The following is a 6,000-nucleotide window of genomic DNA, read 5'->3' as shown; positions in this document are numbered from 1 at the left end:
TGCAGAGTGCAGGAAGGAGCAAGGGACAGTCTCCCAGCATTCCCACCAGCGATCCCATGGTCAGTGTGAGTTCTTGCTCCCTGTCCTCCCCTTCCCCATCAGCTTGAGAGCCAGCCCGCTCTCTTCCTCAATTATCCCTGAGATTTCATGGCACAGAAAGTTAGCTCAGGGCACTGCAGACTCCATTTGGTGCATGCTCAGCATGGATGACTTTGTACTTGGTGTTGGGCTCCACTTCTCACCACGCCCCCACTCCCACCCCAGCCCCTGCCGCAGTCCCAGCCTCAGCCCCAGTTTTGCTATTTTGTAACCTCCTTGCATGGCAACAGGTTGGAAGCAGATAGCCAATAGCAGCCTTCAGGGAGGATCTAGGGGACCTGAGCTTGCCCAATCGGGTATAGGACCCCTGTAACAATTTGCAAGATCAGGCGCCATCTTTTTGCCCCCAAGCTGTTTCCGAGAGACATTAAGGTTTTGCTCACTTCTATGAGAGAGCAGGCTTCCTGGCCTTTGGTGCCTTGCAGCCATGGAGGAGGAGCACCACCACTTTGACCCGCGCTACCTTCCACTGCAGTACTGGATGGAAGAAATCAGTGCCTGGCTTATAGTAAATGCCACCTCAGCGCCTCGTAGCAGCCACTGCATTAAACAAGCTCTTGACCTCTTGGTGGCCCACAACCACCACAGAGTCCACCTGCACCACGGTCAACGAGTCCACATGAGCCAGGGAGGAGACAATGACGGCCTCGGGCCTCGAGAGGAGCAGCAGCCTGAGCAACTGCCGCTGGCCGAGCACGGTCCTTCGGAAGCCAGGCGTCCCCAGCAGAGGCGGCCCCGGCGGTCCCGCATCTGCTTCAAGCAGCGGGAGGTGAAAGAACTGGAAAGACTGTTCCAATTCACTCAGTACCCGGATGTGTTCGCAAGGTGAGCTGCTGCCTCGGGGAGTCCCCGCGATTTAGGGGGGATGGGCTCTTTCCTGCTGCCTTTCTATCTCTCTCACAGCCGCCTTGTCCTCTTGACCTGAGAGCACTTGGGCTCTTTACCTGCCTGTCTTTGGGCAGGGGATGGATGGCACCTCCAGGGGACCAAGTTCAGGATTTTACTGTGGTCTGGGGAATCCAGTCTGCAAACCGCTTGATGGCTACTACTTTGTTTTGTTTGTATTTTTTGGCTATGAGATGCACACACTATTACTTTGCTAGAAGAATTTCTTTGAGATACAGATATGAGCAGTGTTCAGTTTTTTAACGTTGGTCTGCAACCCATCTCCAGAAACCTCTGCATCTGGCAAAGTCAAACCATCCACTTAAAACATCTCTCATTTCCCCCATCCCCCTGGTCTTACACAATCAACGTCCTTATATAATTGTACTCTGTGAGAGGTAGTTGTCTATGAATGGGATCTTAGTGCAACTGCATCCTGCCAGTGTCTTTGTGCCTGGATATTTCACTTCACGAATCCTAACGGTGCATCCCTGCTGCCGCATGCATCTGCAGTTCTTTCCTTTTCAAAGCCGAGCAATATTCCCTTGCATGGACACACCCTTGTTTCTCTTTCATCTGTGAAGAGGTTGCCTTTGTGAATAGTGCTGTTGTGAACTTCGTTGTCTAATAGCTGGGAAATGCAGATTTCCGTGCTTTGGAGGCATCCTCAAAAATGCAATTTGTGGACCCTAGGATTCTGTTTCTGCTTAAAGGCCGCAACAGACAGTTGGCAGTCAACAAGAAAGTTTGCAGAAGCTGGCATTCTAGCAGTTCTAGCAGTTACTAAGGCTCTGGTTTCTCCCTTAGCGGAGCACGCTTGTCATTTCCCAGGTTTCCTAGTGGTCCAGATGATGGGGTGATGGACATCACCAAGGTTAGGATGTGAGTTAGAGGCCAGTCATTTGGAGACTGTTTCCTCCTGGTCCCTGCTCCTCTCTGTAGCTTCTTTAGAGAAATGTCTCACTGAGTCCTTGCTGATGCCCAATCCTGGAAGGTGTGTTTTGCTTTTTGATTTGAAAGAAGTGTTTCTGTGTCTCTATCAGGCCTGTTTTAAAAATACTTATTTTCCCCATAGGGTCACTACTTTTTCAGTGTCTTGACTGTTTCTGTTGATTCACAGAAATGTTTGTCTTTGACATGATACACTTTATTTTTTCTGTGTCTGTGTCTGTAAATAAAATTTATGTGGACCCTGGATCAATAGCATGAGAATGACATTCTATATGTTTCCTGTATTTGCAATTTGTACTATTTGTTAAATGTATACAGTTGCATTCCTTTTCATTTCTCAAAATGGTGCACTACATTAGTTCTGAATTGTTGGTGCCACCTTATAATTGGTGAGGAGGTGAACAAATTTGTAAAGAGTGATCTTTGATTTTGAGATGGAGAAAAGTATACTTGGGTCACTGTGAGGTGTGTTGCCAAACTTAAGAAGCAGTGCAGAGTGTGTTTATGATGCTTCATTCTCGAAGAACACTGAATCTTTTATCCCCCACACGGAATACACATATTTGTGATTTTCTTTCCACAGACTGGAGCTTGCAAGAGAGCTGAGCCTGCCTGAATCCAGAGTGAAGGTCAGTAAATCCCAGAAAATCCATTTGGAAGGCCATCAGTCTCCATCCTGCTTCAGGACATGGCCTTAGCTGGGTGTTGTGAATCTGGTGTCTTTCTTGTCTTTCTCACTGTGATGAGCAAGGTTTGGTTTTAGGAGCATTCACAGGTAGAAAAACGCATAGTACACCTAGGCATATAGTTCTTTGTCATTACCAGAGAGGACAAGGTTTCATAAAATGAAAGAAAAGATCAAGCTACTTCCCCTATTCTAGGTGCAAATTAATTTTATATATGTATATATAATACAGAGATCTATAATTATATATATCTATAATCCAGGGACTAGCACACTTTAGATATATATGCACTAAGTTAAGTTCACCAGTTTGTAGAGCTGTATCCACCTAAGGTGCACTTCTGTGTACACATGTTTGGATTTTAGTGTGACTTTGAAAGTATTCAAAAGTGTGCATTAAGATGCGAGGTTAAAAAAGTTATTTCTCAGTGTGTCCAATCTCTGCAGCATGAAGTTCCCAAGAACCTCACAGGTGGTCTGTGCTCTCATGTGCCAGGTGCTAAGACTGGTAGGTAGTGAGGCTCCAGAAACAGACCTGATGTCAGCTCACCTGCGACAGTGCGCTGTGTACACAGATGTTTAAATACAGATGTCACCATTGAACACTGCTAGTCCTCTCCACATCAGCCTTGCTGGTGTGGCTTCTGGATGCAGTGTGTTGGTGTCAGTAAGCCCATGTGAAACTGGGAGAGAAGGCACTTTTGACATTATTGTTTGCAGTGTGGGATCTTCACAAATGGTTAAGTCCTTGGGAATGCTCGAGAACTGGGCATTTGCACGGAATTCCAGAGCCCAGAGATATGTGACACAGATCTTGGCTTGGCTGCAGAGGAATGGGTAGCACAGGTTTAGAAGGGAGCAGCTGTGTGAGTCCCTTCTGCTGGTCACTGCATGGTGGGGGCCCTCTTCCTGGAGAGCACTTCCCCTTTTGTGTCTTGGAAAGGAGGCCTGGGCTGTGGGTGCCCGGGTGGAGCAAGAGCAGAGCTCCTGCTGTGCAGATAAAATGGCAGAGGCGTGTGAGGTTCCATGAGGAGCCTTCATTGTGACAGCGACTCTTCTGTGCACTAACCCAGGCCTCTTGTCTCCTGAGTGCAGAATTGGTTCAAGAATCGGAGGGCCAAGCTTAGGAAACTTCAGCTGGAAGCAGTGCTCAGCGATGCCCCACCTGCTGTCCAGCACCAGGGGGACGTCCAGGACCAGCAGCAGCGCTCGCCTGTTCCCCTTCTGTGAGGCCACAGTGCTCATGTGTTTTGTTGTTGGTACTGAGTCTGGGCCGTGTGTTGGTACCTGAGCCAATTTGAGGTTTTGTTCTCAGCACTTATGTTGTCAATAAAGTAATGAAATTTCAGTACGTTTCTTTTTCTGGCAACTCTGGAAATAGTGAAATATAAACATCAGTTGACTTGGGAATGTCAGTTCAACAAGTGAGGATGAGGTCTCTAGAGTCTCCATCAAGAGGCATTGGAAATCAACATTCTAAGGGCCATAGACATTTTTTAATGATCTGTATTTTATACTTAATTGTCTGTCCCCTGAAGCCAGACCATGGCTTCTTCAGCAGTGTGCTGTCATATTGGGACGTGCACTGTGGCCAGATGGGCTGAGGCAGGTCGCTGGTCAGAAGACACCATATACAACAAGGCTGGCTCATACTCAGGCTGTGGAGTTCAGTGGCAACCTTGCAGTCTGAGGGCAGCTCCCCAAGGGCGTCTGTGGAGTCAGTGGGAAGGAGGCAGAGGCACAGCCATGTCCTATGCTCCCTGTGCTACTCGGGGTCCTCCTTGCGGGGAGCACATAGGGAACCAGGGATGGTTGTGGAGCAGAGGTCCTGATGCTTCTAGGGAACCACAGGACTGAATCCTCCAGAGGCCAGAGAGGCCGCTGCAACTTTCTGTCCCATCCCTGGGCTAAGGGCTCAATCCTCACAGCTTCCCCAGCTGAGAGACTGAGTCTCTGATCTTCCCTTGCCCTGGCTCAGTTGTAACACTCCTGTGAGTTCAGCAGGGGGCGCTAAACTATACCTGAGCAGAGAGGGACTTCCCCCTCATCTCTGTGTTCACTCTCCTTTCCATCCTTTCTTCCCTCAGAGCTCAGCAGTGGCAGCTGTTCTTCCCGTGACCTTGGAAAGCATTTATATGTTTCTCTGCCGTCCTTGACGTTTAGGGATGATTCGGTTTACAGAGCTGATCATTTATTTCTAAACCAGGTGAAAAGAATTTCCTTAATTGATTTCATGAATTCATCAGTTCATATTATCCATAGGAATGATACTGCTGTATCCATGTATTTATGTATTTATTTTGTATGTTTGAGGCTTAATTTCCCTGCACAGTTCAAGCTGGCTTTGAATTCACCTTGCAGCCCAAATGGCCTCAGTATCACGGTGACCTTCCTGCCTCAGTCTCTCCTGTACTGGATATACAGATGTGCTCCATATCATATTCAATTATACCTTTAGATGGAGCAACATGATACCTTTACTTCTAAAATTGTATTCACGATCCAGTAATAGGAACGTCCGTGTTTGATGTCCGTATCTGTGTGTTTAGTATGCACATGTATCTGAGAATCTTTTGCCACAAAGCTCACCTTGCCATTAATCCTCCTCAGTGTGCCCCTCCTTGTGTTGAACTCAGTCTAATCATTCTTGCTGCTTTCTGAAGCATTTCTGACAGTGGACCCTGGTGTCTGGCGTTGTGCATTTGTGGCCGCCTGGAGGACTTGAATGCATTCAAACGCCTTTTGACATGGAGGGCAGGGCAGGAGCCCCGTGGTGATAGATGCGGTGACTGACATGGAAGAGGACAAATTATAGGTTCATTCTTAAAGGGAATTGCTGCATATATTGGATCAACAAGGGGTAAACCAAGACTCTGATACTGTCTACAACTTGAGACAGAAAGACACACTTTGAAAATGTTCAAAGTCATCCCTTCTGTTCAAGCACGCTTAGCCTTTGTTGGCAGTGTCTCTTTTAGAGTAAAAACTGGTTTTTAAAAAGACAAACATTCACCACATCTGGGGGATCCTTCTTTCTATTATGTATCTGTCTATGTATGTATGTATCTATGTTTCTATGTTTTTTCCTAGCATTTTTGGAGGACTTTAAAGCTTTTCTTTCTCCCTCCTGTGGAATCTTACAGAGGAGGCTGCCTGCACTGTAGGGGTAGACTGAGGCGCCATGGTGTGGCTAGTGCAATGTCTCCAGAGCCCATCTCAGTGGCAGAAGTGTCCAGCTGTTTCCAATCAGCCTGCTCCCATTTGTGTGTCAGGGTTTTGCTTTCACTCTAGAACATATTTCATGAGTCAGTAATACAAACCCATATATCTCTGCAGGGACCCCCAGTTCCCCCAGAGCCCCAGTGGGCCAGAGAGCCTAA

Source organism: Cavia porcellus, unplaced genomic scaffold, assembly GCF_034190915.1.
Source record: "Cavia porcellus strain 051 isolate PalLab524CR breed Dunkin Hartley unplaced genomic scaffold, mCavPor4.1 scaffold_3, whole genome shotgun sequence".
NCBI lineage: Eukaryota > Metazoa > Chordata > Mammalia > Rodentia > Caviidae > Cavia > Cavia porcellus.
This window is presented reverse-complemented; position numbering follows the sequence as displayed.